The sequence below is a fragment of the Marmota marmota genome, unplaced genomic scaffold (genome assembly GCF_001458135.2).
Source record: "Marmota marmota marmota unplaced genomic scaffold, marMar, whole genome shotgun sequence".
Lineage (NCBI taxonomy): Eukaryota > Metazoa > Chordata > Mammalia > Rodentia > Sciuridae > Marmota > Marmota marmota.
In genome coordinates, this window is record NW_025999900.1 from 58,976,711 (window position 1) to 58,996,928 (window position 20,218).

Here is a 20,218-nt window from a genome sequence, read left to right on the forward strand (position 1 = left end):
GAAGGGAGGGCTGAGTAGGGTAGACATTGCTTGTGCTTGCCAATGTCTGCTTCTCCTTTCTTTGAGGGCAAACAGGAGGCAATGCTTACCCAGTTGCCCATGTTCCAGCTCAGGAAATGCAGGAAGCAAGGTTGGGTGCCACACCTGGACTGAAGCAGGGAAGAGCCTTTGAGGACTCCAGTCTATCTTACCTCACAATGGTCAGTATGGCGGCCCTGTGCTGAGAAGTGAAGCCTTAAGAATGGGTACCTCAGACCACTGTGTTGCTTCACACATGATGCCCTGAAGGATGGATGCTCGGAGAGTTATTCTATCCAGTGGCCAACGGGCACGAGAGAGACATTCTGTTGTGAAATCACTAAGATCGTAAGGGCTGTTTGTTACTGAGGCAAAACTTAACCTACCCTGACTAAAACAATTAGACATTGACATTTTCAGGCCGTCTCATGGCCATAGAATTGCTATTATATTATAAGGATCCTTTTAGTTAAAACAATAAATCTGTTTGCCTTGAAGTGATTAAAGTTATTATTTTGTTTGCTACAAGCTAAAAATTGAACTAATGATTCCATATGTTTGAAGTAAGTCTAGACCCTAAGTCTTATTGTCCTATTCTGCTTTCAGATAAAATTTCTCAAAATTATTGCACCTGTGGGCGAGACAGTTTTACTGTCCTGTGGGCGAGACAGTTTTTCTGTCCTGTGTGCTAGGAAACTGGAAACCTGTTTATTTCCCTGTGTGCATCCTGGAGGACCTGACATGGGGTCCTGCAGGAAAAGCCTATTTGTTAGCGGAGAGTGATGGCAGGGAGTGGGCGGGGTGAGGGTGTGGGAGGGGAGAAGGTCCCCGGGGATTACAGTGATTGCAGATCTAAACTGTGGCTAATTATGGTGACGGTGCCTCTCCATCTCCTGCTGTTGCAGGGTCCATATGGAGTACACTGCGAGGAGGACTCAGCCGGGGTGGCCTCTGCCAGTACAATCAGGGGAAAAGGAGCACGTGGGTCCATGAGTATAGTGAAGGGTCACAGTCTTGGCAACTACAGCAGAAAGGGTGTGGCCACAGAGAGCGTGGCTTCAGTGGGACGAGGAGCTCTGGACTGGGGAGGTCTCTCTATGTGCATATGGAAACTACAAAGAACTGGAACAGGACGGGTGATGGAGCCTGAGGATAAGCCAGTAGCTAAAGTCTTCAAGGAAGATGAGCAAGTAAGTAACAGAAATGCTGTGATCTGGAGGAAATTTAGAAGGAGCCATGACAGAAAATAAAACTGTGTGTGGGGACCCATCTTAGGGAGGTGATCAGGGAAATCATCTGTGAAGAGGGAACCAAATCACTGACAGATGGAGAAACATGCTGGATAGGGGGAAAGGGCAGGTGTAAAGGCCCTGAGGCAGGAAAGAATTGATTCCTGGCCCTACAGGAGGATTCTAGAAAGTTCTAGGAAATGATAACAAGTAAGAAAATAGTGGTAGGTGTTTGTTAGATGGAGGAAAAACAGAAGAGAACAGCACTTATTGTGGACCAGGAGTACCAGACGGATTCCTTTAACTTGTCAAATAAGCCCAGTGAGCACTGAGCCTCTTTGGGGGTGGCCAGGGAAGAAGGGTGCAGCAGCTTGTCCTTGGAAAGACCTCGAGCCACAGCCCTGACCACACATTCCCTGGAAACCTCCTCTGTGAGGCTACCTGCCCCTGAACTTGGGCACACTCACAAGGGCACCCTTATCAAAGACGTCAAAGCACTCACTGTGACCAGACGTGATGGTGATGGGCACAGTGTCCTTGTTGCTGTGGGCCCGAGGGACTGTTGGCAGTAGTCCAAGGTCATTCTCCAAATCCACTCGGCTCCTGCACCGTCCTAAAGGGTGGGTTAAGTGAGACCCCCGAGAAGACGGCCGTTCACGTTCCCCTCTTCCCAGTTTCTCATCCTCTCTTATCACACATGTGAGAAATGTCCAGCACTTCCAGGTTCGTCAAGCCGACGCCCCTATTCTAAGTTTTAAGGATTCCATTTTTGTTCCAATGTCCTAATTAACAGGGGCCACTTGTGGGGACTCTGAATTCAATGTCACTGCTGTTTGGCAACCCACTGGATTAAATTTTGTGGTTGACTTTCAGCCACGTCAGTCCTGTGGGGACAAGAAACAGTTCTGAGGCCACCAGACAAGTGTCTGCTTCTCAGATGGACTTGAACAGAGAGGCCCTGGAACTGGCCTTCGCCCTCACCCTCTAAGTGCTCGCGGGCACTCAGAAGGCCCTTTGCTTTTGCTGACAGTCATCTTGATTGTCACAACAACTAGCACGGGTGAAGCCTTGACTGACTTTGATGCCACCATGTACCCACACTACCAATGTGGCCGAGGAGCCCCATGCTGGGTCAAGCTCAAGGACACAACCGGGTGAATTCCAAAACCCCAGGTCCTCCGTCTGCTGGGTCCACTCTTAGTGATGATTTCCTGTCAGTCTGGGTCCAATCATGAGGGATAACAGGCAGTGACTTTAACAGGGATTGTCTAACGCACAAAAGATACCGACTGCAGAGAGCAATTGAAATAACGGGACACTGGCTTGTAAAAAGTCAAGGGGATTTTAAAGAAAAAGAGACCAGGTAAAAGAAAGAGCACTACCTCTAGGACTGAGATAAAACACCAAGAAGGGCCCCCAAGCCCCAGAGCTGAGATGCCGGGCTCACTGGAGAGGGTCAGCCATGAGTTCCTGAACCTCAGAGGAGTCACTGTGGCCTTGTGTTGGCAGACAGTTCTTGAAGCCTGTTGAGAGCCATAGCCGAAGGGGCCCCAGCAAACTTCCAGCTGCCAGCAAACTTCCAGCTGCCGGCTGATGATTGGTTCACAGCGGCCCCAGCAACATCTAGCTGATTGGCTCCTCTGCGGTGATGCTCATTGGGCTGTTTCCCTGCCCTTTCAGACCACGGAGCTGCTCATTGGGGGACTTTTTTGGCTCCGCCCATGTGACCCAGCCAATCGGCCTCAAGAGCAGGAGGATTGTGGGAGGTGGAGAGAAGCTTGTGTGGGAGAGAGAGGCTTGTGGAAAGCCGGTGGTGGCAGTTGGGCTCTGAGGGGTTTTCCTGAGGAGCTGTGTGGTGTGGTGTGTGTGTTCTAAAAAATAAAGTTTGTTTCTTTTGACAAGTGGCTCCTGAATTGTGCCCAGCCAGACTGCGGCAGAAGCCTACTCTCCAGAACTTGCTAGAAACCAACTTTCTAGGGTTGCTGGGAAAGCCATTTACAGGGAGGCATCTCACTAGAGCCACTCGGTCCTCAAAGCAGCCCAAGTGGTGCCAGGGGAGCCGCTGGTGGCTGGTGGTGGAGGCCTGAGCCTTCAGGAGGCTGTCCAGGGAGGACACTGGAGAGGGGCAGCGGCCTCCTCCCCTCCTGCCAGGGCTCTCTGGTTCTCTGCACTCACAGAGCTCCAGATGGGCCAGCCGCCAGAGGACAGGCTTTTAAAGGACCTAGGTCCACTGTTCTCAGAGGTCACAGGGAGCTAAGGGACACTGAGCGGATAACCTGCAGTAGATGACGGCTCCCTTCTCCTACCTGCCCAAGAGGAAGCCCTTGGGATGACCTCACAACCACTTTCTCATCCCACGTCTGATGGGTCAGCAGATCCCACCAGCCTACCTTCAGAATGAGTCGGGACAAGCTTGCCCTCTCCACAGCTGTGGCCTGGCCAGGTCCGGCCTCCTTCGTCCCTGGCTGGGGTTATTGCATGTCAGGTGGTTCGTCTCCCGAGCCTTTGTGTGTTGGAGGCTGGCTCCTCAGCGCACCAGTGTTGAGGTGGTGGGACCCTTAAGAGGGGGGGGCGAATGTGAGGTCCTTGGTACCTGGAAGGGATCCAGGTAGCTCTGGTGGCCCCCTAGGTGAGTTCTCAGAGAGGCACGTTATTAAAGAATAATCCCGGCCACTCTGCAACCTCATTGGCTTCCCATCTGGCAAATGATCTCTCCCTCTTGCATGTGCTTCTGCCATCGTGACACCAACTGCCATGAAGTCCTCACCAGAGCCACACTGATGCCAGCACCCTGCCTTTGAATCTCCAGAACTGAGCTAAATACGCCTTTTTAAAAAATAAAGCTACCCAGCCTCAGGCATTTTATTTTGGTAATAAAATACAGACTGACGCATTGCCACAGCATCCTTATTCATACTTCTGTCTGGGACCCCCTGAAGTCCCTACTCGACACAGTCATCAGATCATGCTACTGCTCTTTGAGAAACATCTTCAGTAATTTGGAGTCAACGATGAAGTTTTTACAAAGATTTACTTGCTAACTGCAGGTTAGTGCTGAGTCCAATTTTAATCAACCAAAGTAGTGTTGTAGGGACAAACGAGGCAAGGCACCGAAGACAGCAGGAAACAATTTTATTTGGCTGCAGCCAGGTTCAGAGGGCACAGATTTTGCTGTAATCAATCAATCCCCCAAATCCCGAGTTCAGGGAGTTTCAGAGTTTTATACCCAGCATGTAAGGGGGGGGGGGGGGCTCAGAAGTTCACAGTCTGCAGAAGTTCACATAAAAGCAGCTTTTTCTCTCACTGTTCTGGGTAAGTTAACTCTTCAAGGACAACACCTGAGAAGGGGGGAGCTTCTTCTCCCCTTTCTTTCCTCCCCTGCCAGCTGTTACCATGGGCCCATTTGTAACTTATCTTAAAAATAGAGACATCTCTGTGAAGCCCAGCTCAAGGCCAGAGGCCTTGTTTGCACATTTCTACAAACTACTAAACTGGATATTTTTGTGAAAAACTAGTAAGGGGGTGTCCAGCACCTGGAGTGCTGGTATCTTCTCGGCCAGTGGCCAAGTAAACAGGGCGACACAAAAATAGAAAGTTTATCTACATTGGACTCTTTTGCAGAGACTCTTCTGCTGACAGTCTTAAAATCAGCCATGGAGAAGAGGGCTTTTCTGTGGAGAAAGGGGTGCCACTTCACTAGGGAGCAGGGACAGCCAACTGCAGCTGCTCCCCAGTTTCTTGTTCTTCTCTGACCTCATCCTGCATGACCCCTGCAGCCCATCCCACTCCTCTCCAGCTGTCCTGGCTTCTATTGTTTTCCTGAAATATGCCCCAGGGTCTTTGCACTGGTTCTCTCAGTCTAGAGTTCTGTTCCCTTTAAGACCATTTGATTACCTTTCTTGTATCCTTCAGGGCTTCCTCAAACATCTTATCAGTAAGAGCTCCTCTGGCCACTCTTTCTTAAAATGTAAGCCCCTGCCCTTGATGTTCCACGGTCCCCTTCCCAGTTCTTTGTTCCTCTCCTTAGCACTCTTCCCCACCTAGCCTGCTAGAATGCCACTTTCTGACCTTTTTTACAGTCTCTCACCACAAGAGCAGGCTGCAGTGTGTCTCAAGTATCACCGAAGCCTCAATGCAGGTTGTTTGTGACACAGAAACACTAACAGCACAGGTCTTTGCCTGAGGAAGCCCCAGGGCCTGGAATCGGGAGCCCAGTGTCTCCACTCAGCCCTCGGCTAGTTCCAAGGGTCACAAGGCTTTGCCATGTGGTGGCCTCAGATCAGACGTGGCCGTGGCCTCTGTGGTACTCTCCCTCTTTGCCTGTAAGGAAGAGATTCAGGGAACAGAAAGCAAAATGCTGCAGGAAACGGCTGAATTTCAGCAAGTCAAAGAGGACACCGGGTGCTCTCCCAAGTTCTGCCTTTTTCGGAAGGGACCTCTGTCCCAGTCCCGCCCTTTTGCCATGGGCCCCAGGATTCCTGCCCCTCCCACGGTGACGCCTGTTCTCTTGTCAGAATCTGTTTTAACCAGCCTGTTATGACCAGAACAATTTTAGAGGAGGGAAAGTTCATTTGGGGGCTCACAGTCACAGAGATCTCCGTCCATGGACAGCTGGCTCCGTTCCTCGGGCTCCAGGTGAGGCTGGACATCACGGGGGAAGAGTGGGGTGGAGGGAAGCAGAGAGAGACTCCACTCTCCAGATACAAAATGTAGACCCCAAAGCCACGCCCCAGTTCCCACCTCCTCCAGCCACACCCCCCCCTCCAGGCACCACTCATTAATCCCATCAGGGACGGATCCACGGATAAGGTTAAGGCTGTGGCCCCCCGTCGTTTCTCCTCCAAGCCTTCTTGCACTGAGTCACTCAGGAGCTTTGGGGGGACACCTCACACCCAAACCACAACAAAATCTGTGTGATGGGTCACCTGCTGCCAAGACCCCTCCCCTAGTCCTGCTTCCCTCCGGTGGTAGAGTGTCCGACATTGGTGACAAGCCAGGGGCCATTGTGAGCAATATTTCTCACCCCAGGTCTTCTTAATTCCCATCAGAAAATGGTGAGTGGTAACTTTATGTTCACTCCTCTTAACTGTGTGTGTGTGTGTGTGTGTGAGTGTGTGTGTGTGTGAGTGTATGTGTGTGCACGTGCACATGGTGGGGGATCCAGAGCCCCTAAGAGGAGCCCAGTGGACAACACGGCTCCTGTATCTGTGGACAGGAGGGCTCAGGAGCCATCCATGTCAGTGGGGGCGTTTCTGCCCCTGGAGGGCTGGCCCAGCGTCCCAGGAGCAGCTGCCTTTGTAAGACCAGGGCCGCCCTCGGGGAAGAAGCAGCTTCTGCCTCGCTTGCCCCCGGGTTCTTGGTTTCTTCTACTTCTCATCTTGTAATTAATGTCACTTTTAGGAACTTTTTAAAATCTAGATTTTTTTCTAGCACAGGTGATTCTAACAAACTGGCCATGACCGGAAACAGTGATTTGTTTCTTTCCTTTTTCACCTCAGGACTTGGAGCCTCTGCTTTGGACAGTCGTCCAGGCAGCCCTGCTCATCACCAGCTGCTCTCCAGGCTGCTCTCCCCCAGGGGCGACCTGGGGCTGGGAATGTGAGAGCAGAGGCACTGAGCTGGTTGCTGCTGTCATTTTGGGGTATCCCAACCATCTTACTCCCACCATCTATTTGGGTCCTCTGTCACATCCAGTCGCAGACTGGAAAGCCCCTGACCTAAAGAACATCTGTTGGCACCCCTGGCACAAGAGCCACACTTGGTCCTTCCCCACAAGAGGAGGCCAGGCCTGCAGCCCACCATCAGCCCCAAAGACCTCCACTGTCCACAGAGTCTGGACACAGATGAGTCTGACCCGAATGCTTCTCTGTCCTCTGAGCCTTCTAAGTCCTCTGACATCAGGGACATTTCAGCAGCCCAAGTCCCCTGGATGAGCTTTGTTCCCCTCTTCTGGGCAGAATGTCCAGCACTGGGCCTGGAAAAAAGAGAACGTTCAGAAGAGTCTCTTTGGATTCTCATCAATCCACCCTCAAACTGTTGCAATGCGGAGGAAAGACGGATGTCAGAGAGCCAGGAAGACACTGGCTGAATCCAGACTGTGTCATTTATTATTTATGGATTTTCTTTTCCCCATCTTTCTCGGTTCCCTTGCTATAATGAGAACAGTGGCTTGATCATTTCTAGCAGGACCGACACCTACTTTCCCTGTCAGGTAAGGAGAAATGGCAAGTACATGATTTAATTTTCTCCCAAACCACACTGAGGTCCCTTCCATGTGGCCTGCTAGTCATGGAGGTGACAGAGGACCCAACCCTAGTCAGTGCTTTGTCCAAAGGAGAAGCAGGCGTGGCATTCGCCCATCAGAACGTCCTCCGGGTGTGGCTGGGCGCGCTGTAAGCTGGTCTTTGAGGGCAGCTCCTGACCTCTCACAGCAGCCAGGAGATCTGAGCTTTCTTTTTGCAGACTCAGGTAGGCCACGGGGTCGGCCTGTTCTGCTAAGGCTGTGCTGCTTCTGAGTTCCATGCGTGTTCCTTGCCATCTAGGTAGAATGGGAAAATAGGAAACATTCCAGAGGAGAGACAGAAACTGTGCCAGGAACAGGGAGGATGTGCGGGACAAGTGGTCACGCAGAATTACCAGGCGGCAGAGTCCAAGAGTGCGCCGATAGACAGAGCCAGCCAAGGGTCCCCAAGGGGATCTCAGCAGCGTGCCCTCCATCCTTCATCTCATGGTGGACAGCAGCTCTGGGCAGCCCCACCGGCTTACGAGGGGGAGAGTAGAGGAGGCCACTAAATCAGGAGGTAACTGTGAACAAGAGCAGAGCGAAAAGAAAAGGACGTGTGTGACAGTTGGTGTCTCTGGGTGTCTGTGAGCCAGCCCCCCTGCCATGGTGATAAGCTCACTGCCGGCAGTGACTCCCCTCCAAGGGTTCCCAGGTTCCAAACAAATGTGCAGAGACACATGTTTCCTTCTTCACTAGGAATGTGGAGTGCCCAGCAACTGTGCCCAGTGACCTGGTCAGCCGTGGATTGTTCTAGCTCAAAACAGACAGCACCATGCAGCAGAGGACTAGCCCTGGGGCCTGTGGGCACATGATGGCTTTTGGACCCTCTCGTGGAATTTCTCCAAGTTCCAGGGAGGAGTAGTTTTATATTCCCTGGGGGCTGGAGCAGATAGGTTCCTTTGAAGCATGGGTTCTTTTGAAAACTTGACAAAGTTTCACCTTTTGCTCGATGGTAAATCTGTTTGTTTTGACATGAAAACAATGTTTTTAATGAGTTACTATTGAATAAACTGAAACTCTGGTTATGTCAAGGTTGGGGTAGGTTCTGGCATACATTGTGGGCCACAGGCCAAGCGTGTTGATCTTCTGTCTGGGTACAAACTCTGTCTCTTTCTAGAGAGACTTTGGTTACTTCCACAGAGAGTTAATAGGATAAGAGGGATGTCTTAGTTCAGGCTAATGTTGTCTCCACACTCCAGATTCACAGGTTGATACCTAATCCCCAACTGGGGGAGGCCACCACACCATGTGACCAGCATTTTCCTTTCCTGATTGGTGGAGGCTTTGTTGGTCACTTCCCATGATCTGGCCTCATCAAAGTGGCCCTAGATGGCTGCCCCGATCTTGGAAGTCCCATAATGTCACAAAATGTGTCTTCATGTGTAGGCGTGCCTTCCTGCATCCCCATGGGTGGAGCTACGCTCACCTGTTCCTTTGTGATATTACCCCCTTGCCCTGTTTGGGATGGAATGTTCCATGAAAAGGCCCGTTGTGTGTCCCCTTCTCTTGCTCTGCCCTTGGGTGTGGCCTTCCTAGATGTCAGTCAACATGCTGACAGCAGACATCAGGAAGCTAGACTCAGCCCCTTGAAACCTGACCCCTTGACTCATTTGAACGGCTTCTTCTCAATAAAAGGGGTCGTTCGCGCTCTCTCTCTCTTTCTGCGGACACTTAAGGTCAGAGGAGCCATCACAGGAAATAGGAAAAAGGTATCTCTGTCTCTTGTGTGGTTATTTCACTCAGCCCAGTTCCCCTGGAGTGACCCTGAGAGTTTTGTCGCCATGAATGCGACCCCCAGTGAGGTGGTATTAAGAGAATGGACCTCGGAGGTCGTTAGGTCATGAAGGACTCAAGAATGGAATCAGTACCCCTAAAAAGAGGCGCCAGTTGGCTTCTTCACCTTTTCCACCAACAGAGGACACGTGCTGGAGCAGACACCAAATCAGCCTTGACCTTCCCAGTTTTTAGGGCCGTGAGCCACACATTTCTATTGTTTACAAATTACCCCGTCTAGGTTATTTTGTTATAGCAGCCGGACCAGATGGAGACAGACTGCTTTAACAAGTCACCGTAGATGGGTGGCTTAACCAGCAAACACTCATGGCTACAGTTCTGGAGGACTGACCCCCAGGATCAAGGTGCCTGCAGACCTGAGGTCCTGCTTCCTGGTTGGCAGGGGGCTGTCTTCTCAGGTGTTGAGGACAGAGGCAGGGAGCCAGCTCTTGCATCTACTCTTCCAAGGACACTAGTCCTATTTGCGAGGCTCCACCCTCATGACCTTGTCCCCACGCATGGCCCCTCCTCCTAACACCATTGCATGAGGGGATGGAACTTCAACATGTGCATTGGTGGTGGCAGAGGGTTACAGTCTACGACAGCGAGGAAGACCTTCCTGGGTGGCTAGACTTGAAGAATATTTCTGAGTGAGAGTCTTGATGGTGAAGTGCTGCCTTCCATTAAAAGCACAAGTCCTGAACACCCAGGGCCACAACATATTCCAGTCCTAAGCCCTGACCACCAGCCAGTCGCCCACAGCCTTCCTCCGCCACCCTTGAACACTCTGTCCCCAGCTCTCCTGTCTCCCTGTTGGTCTCAGTTACCCACACCTTTCCCTCATCACCATAGCAACAGCTGCCGGAGCTGGGGTCCAACAGCAAAGGTTGCCTCTGTGCAGAGCCTGCAGGGACTCTGGGGGGAGGGGAAGAAGGATGGGACTGGGAAAGTCAACACAATGGGTCAGACGTCACTTTCCCGTGTCATATCTGAGTACACGACCAGCGTGACTCCACGTCACGTTCAACCACAAGAGTGGGAAGTTACACTCCATGTATGTAGGATATGTGGAAATGCATTCCACCGTCACCAATAACTAAAAAGAACAAATAAAAAAAAGAATTAAAACAGTCCCAAGAATAAGGTCGCAAAACTCTTTAGTCCGGGGAACATGAGGCCTGAGTCTGCAGTCCCCTGGGTTATCCTGACCTCCACCACAGGACTCTGCCGACTCCCTGACCCCATGAGGATAATGAGCAGCTCTGCTCCTAGCTGTCCCCTTTCTTTGCCTGGAACCGCCAACTCGCTGTGACTCCTTCTTGTTCTTTCTATACAGCCAGAAGCTGCTGATGTCATTCTGGAGCACTTGGGTGGGCAATGGGGACACGGTTCTCCTGTGGCCATCCTCACTTTAGCTCCGTACCTTGCTCTGACCTCGGTGTGTCTCCACCTGACTTTCAGGTGAACGATGGTGAGTTGAGCTGTCTGACGTCAGGGGCCATCTGTACTTGGTGATCTTGCCAAGTTACAAACTTCTCTGTGCCCCAGGACTCTTGTCGCTGTGAGATAATGTATTACTTCTGAGTTGATGTGAAGATGGGCTGGGAGGTCGAGCCGAGCAGACATCCAGCAGGGAGGGCCTGGGAAACGGCAAAGCCCCTCTGCCTGGGTAGCTGTTGGGGCCACTGCAACCTCTTTGCCTCCCACCCAAGCCTCCTCCAGCCTCTCTCAAAAATGCATACCGCCCACATACCACCATCTCAAATCTTCACAGTTAAATTTCCTTGAAAGTATGGAGTCTAAGACTCTCACCACAACAGCACAAAGGGTGTAAAGGTAACTGCCCCACCCACAAGGCTGGATCCCCCATTTTCCACGTGGCCAGGCAGCCACTGATCTGCTCTGGGTCCCCCTGGCTTCCAGGTTTTTTTCAAATATAACGGCACAGATGGTCTCCTTGCATTTGGTTGGTTTCTTCCCCTCGGCATCTGTGTAACTTCTTTGGTGAAATGTCTGTTCGCATTTTTGCCCCTATTTCGAATTGAGGAGTTTGTTTCCTATTGTCCGGGGCCGAGGGTTCCTCATAAGCGCCGCCGTCTCTTTCAGATCAGCAAACACTGGCCTGGTGATGGCAGCCCCGGCTTGTCTTCCTGGGTTTTCATCCTTTCCTGGATCCTGGCTCAGTGAATCTCATTATCCTGCTGGGTTTCCACTGCTGTAAGGAAGACAGTTGAAGAGTATGGAATTCAGCTATTTTCACTGTCTTTGGTGGAGAGTGAGTTCAAATTACTTGTTCTAACGTTATCAGGAAAAGAAGTAGGGTGGTTATTTTTTTTCCCCTTAATTTGTTTGCTTTTGTTTTGGTTTGTTTTTGTTTTCCTTATTCAGTTATCTTTAGCCAAACAGTTAAGGCTGGTTTTTCCTGAAAGATGAGGTTGTAGGGGAAACGAAACTTCTCTTTATGATTTTGCCTATATACCCCTGTGTATCACTCTTACAGTTCAAAAAAGTACAGCTGAAAAATACAAAGACACAGTATTTCACGGAGGAGCACGGTGTTGGGCACACGGCATTTCTGTGATCTTCTCCTTGGTTGGTTTCCTCTTAGGTTTGTTGCCCTGTCACCACCAGGATGACTCTGCCATTCCGTGTCTTGCTTCCTGGGGCTGCAAACCCTCCTCTGTCACAAGAGCCCCACACCCACTCTCCTTTCTCACTGTGCAGCCCCAGATTTAGGTGTGGCTCAGGTCTGGTCCTTACCAGGGTGGGAAGGAATCTGTCCATCCCTGGGAAGAGCAGAAGTGACAGGAAACTGAGACACGTGGGGGTGCCCCGGCTACTCACCGTGGACCGACCCCACAGCTGTGGGGCAACTAGGAGTCAGGTGGGTTCAGTCACATGCCAGATCTTGGCCCATTCTCCTGGAGTGGGATCTACCAAATGCCACATCTGTCATCTCCCTGTAAGCATGACCGTGGCAGAACCTGAGACACTGGAAAGTCCTTGCTCCTGAGAGTCTCAGAGAAACCAGCTCCTAAGCACCAACCCTTTCGCTGTCTGTGGAAGGTGTGCAGGAGATGCCCCCAGCTTTCCCGTGGGCCGCCCTCCCTCCTGCGTCTCCCTGAGGCCTCCTTTGCGCATCCTCCAGGATCCCGATTTTCTGCACCCCTTTCCATTCAGTTTCGAGTTTCGTCCTGTTTGACATTTGTTTTTACATTGAAAAAGACAACTTGAAGCTAAGTGTGGATGCCAGAGAGAAAGCCTAAATCATGACAAGGGGACACAAGTGCTTCTGTGACATCCTCTGCCAAAGCAGGGACCCATTCTGGGTGCATTTCATAGGGGATGTGGCAACCTCCAGGGAATGCCCTTACCCAAGCACAGCAGGCACCTACTTTCATGTACCTAACATTTATTCAGAACCTGCTGTATGCCAGGAACGTTGTACAGCATTAGCACGTTAGCTGCAATATTCCCTCCCGAGGGGAGCGCTGTGTGGTGGGTGGAGTGGAGGGAAAGCCCAGGGCATAATGATTTGCAGATTTGTGTGTGTGTGCATGTGTGTGTGTTGATCTAGGTTTTTATTCATTTATTTTTTATTAACAATTGAGTTTCTTCATTATTTTGACTTCTTTAAAAAATTGATCTATGATTATGTTTCTTATGCCAGTTAACCATTTATAGTCTTTCCCCTACAGATTCACACTTAAATACAACGCTCTGAGGTCACGGAAGGGATCTCTTTCAACATTTCTCCTTTACACTGAGCGTGATGCCAAGCTTTCTCAACAGGGGGCGCTGGGGAGGCATTGAGGGGCATTGTAATAGGGCTGTGTCTGTGAGAGGACACCTGCTGGTGCCATCCCGAGCACACCAAGGCCCAGCGCAGCTACCTGGACATCACAACTTCCTCAACATTGACTCCATGAGCTTCAGACTTCCTGTCCTTGGCACTTGTGTCCCATGTCCCTCCATTTGCCGTCCCATTCTAAGTTTTGCCTCCCATGACCCTTCTGATGCCATGGCTCTCCCATATGGTCACCACACGTCCTCCTCCAGAGTCCTCCTCTCTCTGGATGTTTTCCTAGGAAACCCGGCAAACCTCTCTGACATCCAATGTGCGGCAGCAGCACCTTCTCCAGTGAAGCCCGACGTCTGGGGAGGAGACCCTCCCTCCCAAGTTTATCTTCCTTCGTCTGCCCTGGTGCCCTGCAGAGTTCTCGTACGTACTGTGGTCACTCTTGCATCAGAACTTAATCTCTTCATGTGAAACTTGCCCTGTTTAAGTCACACTGTGGCTTCTGTCTCCTGATTGGACCTCGATTGGTACAGAAATCAACATCCAATTAGCGCTGTCTGTTCCATGAAGTTCACGTGGGTTATTTCACAAAGACAAGTGTGGTGTGGCAGAGTGGATCAGAGCGGATGAGACTGGGCTTTGGGACAAGGTGGATCTGTGTTTCAGTTCTGACTCCGGCACTCATTATCCCTGGGCCACCTATGTAGAGTGTGCTGTGGTATGGGGGATCCCCCTTCCAGACTAAGATTCCCATTCATTCCACTGCCCACAGGGTTGGCCGCTGTCAGCTTGTGACTTGTTCCTTTATGACAATTGTTCTGCACTGAAGGGAGTTGTCTTGCCAATTTTACAACCTCTTGGGAGGGATCCATACCAGCGATGGCTTGATGTGGGGGTTCCCAGGCCCAGTCCCTTTGACTTCATCTGGCATGTCTCCACTCAGGGTGCCCTGTGGGGTTCAAGGTGACTATGGCAACTGCATTGAAATTCTCCTTCTGTCCAAACCCACTTCTCTTACTTCTTCCTCGCAGTTGCTCCTGAGAGCATTCCTTAAGTAAACTTCTTGCATGCGAACCTCACAGCGTGTTTTCCAGGAACCTGAATTGTAACGGTAAGTCATTGAACCGCTCTGAGCTGCTTTCCTTTATGCAAAGTGCTTGGCAAAGTACCAGACAGATAGCACTCAACAGAGGTTGGTATTAAGAACATCAATAAATCAGAGGCATTATTATCCCCATTGTACACACAGGACCACCGAGGCTTAGAAAGTTTAAGTAACTTGCCAATGCCACATAGTACACAGTGCAGCTTGGATTTCTGTTTCTGCTACTGCTTTCTATTGCCTCTTGTTCTTTGATGCAGCTGGCAGAAGTTTTGAGAGAAGTTTTCGTTAGAGCTTGTGGAGGCCATTGGGAAGGCATGTAGTCGCTTGTCTAAGGCTGATTGAAAACGTATGGTGATGAGCTTTAAAGACCCACAGGAACAATGGCTCCATGTTAAACTTCTATGGGATGGAACCAAAGAACAATCCAGCAAATATTTAAAGAAGTTCTGAATCAGTTGTTGCTTGGATGTGCCAATCAGGGGCAGGAAGTGAGAAGCTGAAGCAACGCACTTCCAAGAAATTTTAATGCTTCTCAGAATTATTTCTACCTGCTTGCCAAATCCTTACAGCGGGAGGAAGAACCCATGAGCATTTTTACAATCCACAGGCAGTTTTTCCTTTTCTTTTTCCACTTCAGGACAATGGAATTTCCTTTGTGAAGGACTCTCCTGAGCCCCTGTGGTTGAAAGTAGAGGGACATAAAATAAAGAACAAAATGATAAGAAATGCTTGCTGAAGATTGGGACTCTAGCTCAGGGGTGAAGCACTTGCCCAGCATGCAGGAGACCCTGAGTTCCATCCCCAGCACCTGAGGTGGGCGTGGGGGGACTCACAGGAAGTGACAGACGAGGTAACAATCAGAACACGTCAGTGAGCCATGAGGATGGGTCGAGCTATCAGCTCTCAGCAGCTGTGCCTCTGGTGTTATTGTCCCCAGGACACTACTATGGGCTGAAATCCAGCCATCTGTCTTCAGGCAGGGCCAGACCATGGAGGGAATCAATGCACCCCCAGCCTTTTCCCTGCCTGCTCTCAGACCCTGCTCAGAGCCACGCTGTCACCCAGGTGGCTCTGTCTGCCATCTTGCATCCCACCAGCAGGAAGAGGGTTCTCGCCTCTTTGCATCTGCCCCAGTGTGGGGCCTGGACAGTGTGCTGGACCTGGGCCATTCTCAGGGGTGCACTGTTATATTCCACAGCTCCTTGCTGTGGTGTGCATTTCCCTGAGGACACATGACATGGGTCTTCTTTTTATATGTCTGCCTGTCATCTGTACACCTTCTTTGGTGTGGTGTCTGTCAAGGTCTTTGTCCCTTTTTGAACACTGGGTTCCCTGTGTCCTTGTTGAGCTGTGAGAGTTCTTTGTGTACGCTGCATGACAACCCTTTATCAGATAAGCCAGTATTTTCTCCAGTCTGTGGCTTGGGTTCTCGTCCTCGTGGTCTTGCCTTTCACAGAGCAGCAGGTTTAGTTTTCATAAAATCCAGCTTGTCAATAACTCCAGGGGTGTGACATGCCCTTGGTGTTCTAAAAAGTCATCTCTGTATTTAAGGCACCTACATATTTTTCTAGTTCGTCTTCTAGAAGTTTCATAATTTCATGTTTTACATGTAGGGCTGTGATCCATTTTGAGTTAACTTTTTGATGATTTTAAGGTCTCTGTCTAGTTTTTTGTTGTTGTTTTTTGCATTTGGATGTCTGTTGTTCTAGGACCTTTTGTTGTAAATACTCTCTTTGCTTGATTGTGTTGCTTCGCTCCTTTGTCAGAGACCAGTTGGCTATGATGAGTGTTTACTTGTGGGCTCTCTATTTTTCACATATTCCCACCATGATATGCTCCCTCACCACAGGCCTCAAACAACAAAGGCAGCTGATCATGGACTGGGACTTCCCAAATTGTGAGCCAAATAAACCCCTTATCTCTATAAGCTGATTATCTCAGGTATTTTGTTACAATGACAGAAAGTGAACACAGCATTTTTCCTTCACTGTTGAAATCAGTGTTCAGAATTCTAAGTGTAGTGTGGGGAGGGGGCACTTTTTCTCTCAGTATTTCCAATGTCTTTAAATGTTTTATTCCACCATTTTTGCTTGCATGATTTCTAAGGAGAAGCTAGAAATAACTTCTATCTTTGTTCATTGATAGGTAACTTTTTTCTTTTGACTTTGGTGAGTTTTTCTTTACCTTTGATTTCCTAGAGTTTGAAAATGACATGTCTAGGTGTAGACTGGAGTGGCATTTATTCTGCTTGGTGCCCACTGAGTTTACTGAGTTTCCCGGCTAGGTGTCTGGCATTAATTGGGGACATTCTCAGTCACCCCTGTTTCTATGGTTCTTTCCCTCCTCCTTCTCTGTCTGCTGTTCCCACTCTGCATGGTCACACGTTCATGGTCATCTCAACATCACTGGGTATTCTACTCTTGTGTGAGTCCTCTCTGCTTTTCAGCCTTAGAAGGTTCTGCTGATGCCTCCTCAAGCTCAGAGACTCTTTCCTCAGCCCTGACCTGCCTAGGGTCAGCGCATTGAAGAGCACCCTCATTCTGTCGCCGTGTTTTTGATTGCAGCGTTTCTCTTGGGCTCTTAGCACCGCCACCTTTCTGCCTGGTTGGCATCTGTTCCTGGTCGCTGCCTCCTTGTTAGAACTCTGAGCATATTAGACTGATTCTTTAGATGCCTGATTCTGATCAATCCTGCCATGCCTGTTTCAGATGCTGGCTCTGCCTCCTAATTCCATGGTTTTTGCTCTCAGCATAACTTTCATTTTTTCTCAGTAGCTGGACATGACACACCAGGAAATAGAACCATGAATGGGCCTTCAGGGGCGTGGCAGCAGGAGAGGTCTGGGGGCCCCGTGATGATGGCCCCGTCTTTCAACCAGCTGGTGCTCCGGACTGTGGACTTCCCAGGGGCTTCCGGGGTCCTCCCTCCTCCTCGGTGGGTGGGACAGGTGGATGGCCAGAGCCAGCTGGAGTTGAGCCTCCTTCCCCAGGCAGACGAGGCTCTGGTTCCCTGGCCTCCCCTGGACCCTGAGGGTCAGGACGAGGAGTGGTTTTTCACAACTTCCCCCTCCACCTGCTGGAAGCGCAGGGGATCTTCAATATTCACCGTGAGAACTCGTCAAGCTCCCGGAGGTAAAATCATAAAAGTGTGGGATCCCCGAGGTGATCCCCCCAGTATTTAACACTCGAGAGTCATTGCACGGAGCCTCCGGGACTCCACAGCTACGGGTCAGGTTTCCCTACCCCCACAGCTTCTGCTCAGGGACTCAGCTGAGGTCAGTCGTGCGTCCCTGCACCGCCCGCCGGTCTTTCCAGCCTCCCTGTGTCCTCCCCATCTCACAGATCCCAGAGACGCTCTGGATCTCTCGGTCGGTTCAGCTTTTGACTGTATTTCCTAGGAGGGGGTGGAGCCTTTCCATCTCCTTATGTGTCCAGCTGGACGACCAAGGTCCTTCTTGGTGTTTAAAAACATAAAAACAACTGAAAAGTCCATCGAAGGAGAATTTCAAAGGAAAAACACATGCCACCCCTAAAACAATGGAATGTGAAAGTCATTAAAATAATATGACAAAGAAAGTCAAAAGCATTTATCACAACAGGATCCCGTCTTGTTAAGTATTTGTGTATTTTTAAAGCATCACTTGTATTTCTATAAGAAAAAATATGTAACCAAGAGCCGGTCAGATGCATTCCTAGGTGTGCATTTTTGGATGACTACAGTTTACTTTTCACGTTGCTGTCGTGGCTTGTACAAGTGAGTACGATGGTCACGTGTGACTCGTGATTAGACATCCACAAAGGCAGCTTTTGTCGAGCTGAAAAGCCCTCACTGCCCAGTGGCTGTGTCTCATTCCTGAGCCACACAATGGGTGGCACCACACCCATGACGTCACTAGCCCGGCACCCACTGCTCCTCGGGGACAGCTCTCTGAGGGACGGCAGCTTCCTATTTCTCTTGCTTGCCTGAAGCCTTAGTCCCAAACTCAGAAGCCACTTGTTCAAGTCACTTTGTCAACTTGGCCAATGAAGTTGGATATCCTGGCACATACTTGACCTTCAAAGAGCCATTGGGAGCATCAATCGTGAAGACAGGACTTCTGCACCCTTCCACAGCAGAGCAGAAGGGACTGTGTGAATACAAACCCAACTGGCCTTAGATTCTAAGAAGGGGGAAAATGCATCTCTAGGTGCACCCGGAGCTCCGCTGTCTCCTGTCCCTGAAAGCTCTGGGTAGCTTAGAACTTTTTCTCTTTGCATCAAAAGCCAAGAACTGAGATCTGAGCTCAGGACACACAGGCAGGAGTGATTGATGATATCCATTTCTGCATTTTAAAATACTTCTTTTAATGGTTTTTGTTGTTTTTTTTTTGGTGCATTCTCATCTTGTGTTAAATTCTTCTAAATTCTTTCTAGGGATTCATGCAGGTCTCCTGCAGTAATGTGGAGCCCTGTAGACAGATCCCATCCACCTGTGCAGGTAGAGCTGCCGGAAGGATAACTGGCATTGAGATGGAGGCCACTGGGGTGGGGTGGGAGAGACACTGAGAGCTGTCGGATGACTCACCAGTTTCCACCTTTCCACAAATGCTGGTATGTCCTGCAGCTGGGCTCCTGTGAGCAGCCCTGTGTTTTGAGAACACAGCTCTGCCTGCACCAGCCTGAAAATGTGTCAGCTCCCTGGACCCTGATGGCCCCCTGCAAAGCCCCAGGCCAGTGCTGAGGGTGGGAACTGAGCTCTCCCTCCCAAGGTCTCTCTGCATCTGCTCCATTTTCTTTTGAACATTTCACATGTGTCCTTGAATGACTGATCTGTGACTTTTTGGCTGTAGTTCTACAGCTCTGTGACGACATCCACAAGCCCCCAATTCCAAATTGCCAGGAAAGGTGTCGAATGGCCCAGCCATCTTCAGAGCAGGACACACAGCTCAGGTGGTGAACCAATGGGTGGTTACCCTCGATCAAGCCCCACCCCTGGCTCCCTGCCCCTGCTCAAGGGCCTTCAGGCTGGCAGGGTCCCTGTGCTGGGGACTGGATACATCCAAGACTCACTGCTCAGTCCTTGGAGAGAACAGTGGACCTGACAGGACGTGGCCCTTGGGTGCTATGATTCATCATGTTGCCTTCTCAGGCTACACTGCCCAAAGCCCATCCTCAGGACCCCTTTCTTTTCTCTGGTATCAATTATTGTTTGCTGCATAACAAACAACCCCAAAATGTATCGGGTCAAAGCGATGGACATTTGAGGACATATTGAGCTCATGAACCTGCAGTCCAGCTAAGCAGTCCTGGCCTGGCTATGGACTGTGGTGGTCAGCTGGAGTCACTGGTGGAGGATGGCCTCATCCCCAGTGTGGCAAGAGGCTGGGGGTGGGGGCAGCTGAGCTTCGTGCCATTCCTCAGCAAGCCAACCTGGATTTGTTCACAGCAGAAGCAAGGGTCCTGCCCTGGCTCCTCCTCACAGCTCTGTCCTCTGGATTCTCTTTTCTCTGTCCAGATGCCTGGGCCAGTCTACCCTTAGCATCCTCAGAGTTTCTTTCCTTCCAACACACTCAAGAGTGTTGACCATATGCATGCTTTTCTAGGGTTCCAGATTTAGTAAATAAAATTACAGGACATCGTGATATTCAAATATTAAATAAACAACAGCAGAAACGTTTTAAGTATAAGTAAAGCTCAAATATTGTATGGGACATACTTATACTAGATTATTTGCTGTTAACTAAAATTCAGGTTTAACTGGATGCTCTATATTTTATCTGGCGACTGTACCCTCTTATGACCCTCCTCAATCCAGCCTAACAAGAGGCGGGGGTCACTGACTCTTCCAGGGCAGTGACCCTCTGCAACCAGCAGGGGGCAGGGCTCGCCTTTGGTGGTGGGCTGTGGGTTTGGGACCAGCATCCCTCAGTACACTGGCTCTCTCCAGGAAAAGGGTGTGCGATCAAAAGTGGGCTGCAGGTTCCTGCTATCTGAAGGCCTCGAGTTACTCTGAGAATCAGCCCCCTCCCACAC

At 50.2% G+C, this 20,218-nt stretch overlaps 2 long non-coding RNA genes across 4 annotated transcripts; both read left to right on the forward strand.

Moving 5' to 3' along the window:
* Window positions 1–5,928: 5,928 nt before the first annotated feature.
* LOC125615354 lies at window positions 5,929–8,561 on the forward strand. 2 transcript variants are annotated; one of them, XR_007345958.1, is made up of 3 exons: window positions 5,929–6,301; window positions 6,746–7,458; window positions 7,790–8,561. It is a non-coding gene; the product is annotated as an uncharacterized LOC125615354 (long non-coding RNA). The 2 variants fall into 2 exon arrangements; XR_007345959.1 differs by having other exon boundaries at window positions 6,746–8,561.
* A 1,885-nt stretch (window positions 8,562–10,446) lies between these two features.
* Window positions 10,447–19,823, forward strand: LOC125615355. Of its 2 annotated transcripts, XR_007345961.1 has the most exons (3): window positions 10,447–10,774; window positions 11,410–11,578; window positions 12,028–19,823. It is a non-coding gene; the product is annotated as an uncharacterized LOC125615355 (long non-coding RNA). The 2 variants fall into 2 exon arrangements; XR_007345960.1 differs by having other exon boundaries at window positions 11,410–19,823.
* Window positions 19,824–20,218: the final 395 nt, after the last annotated feature.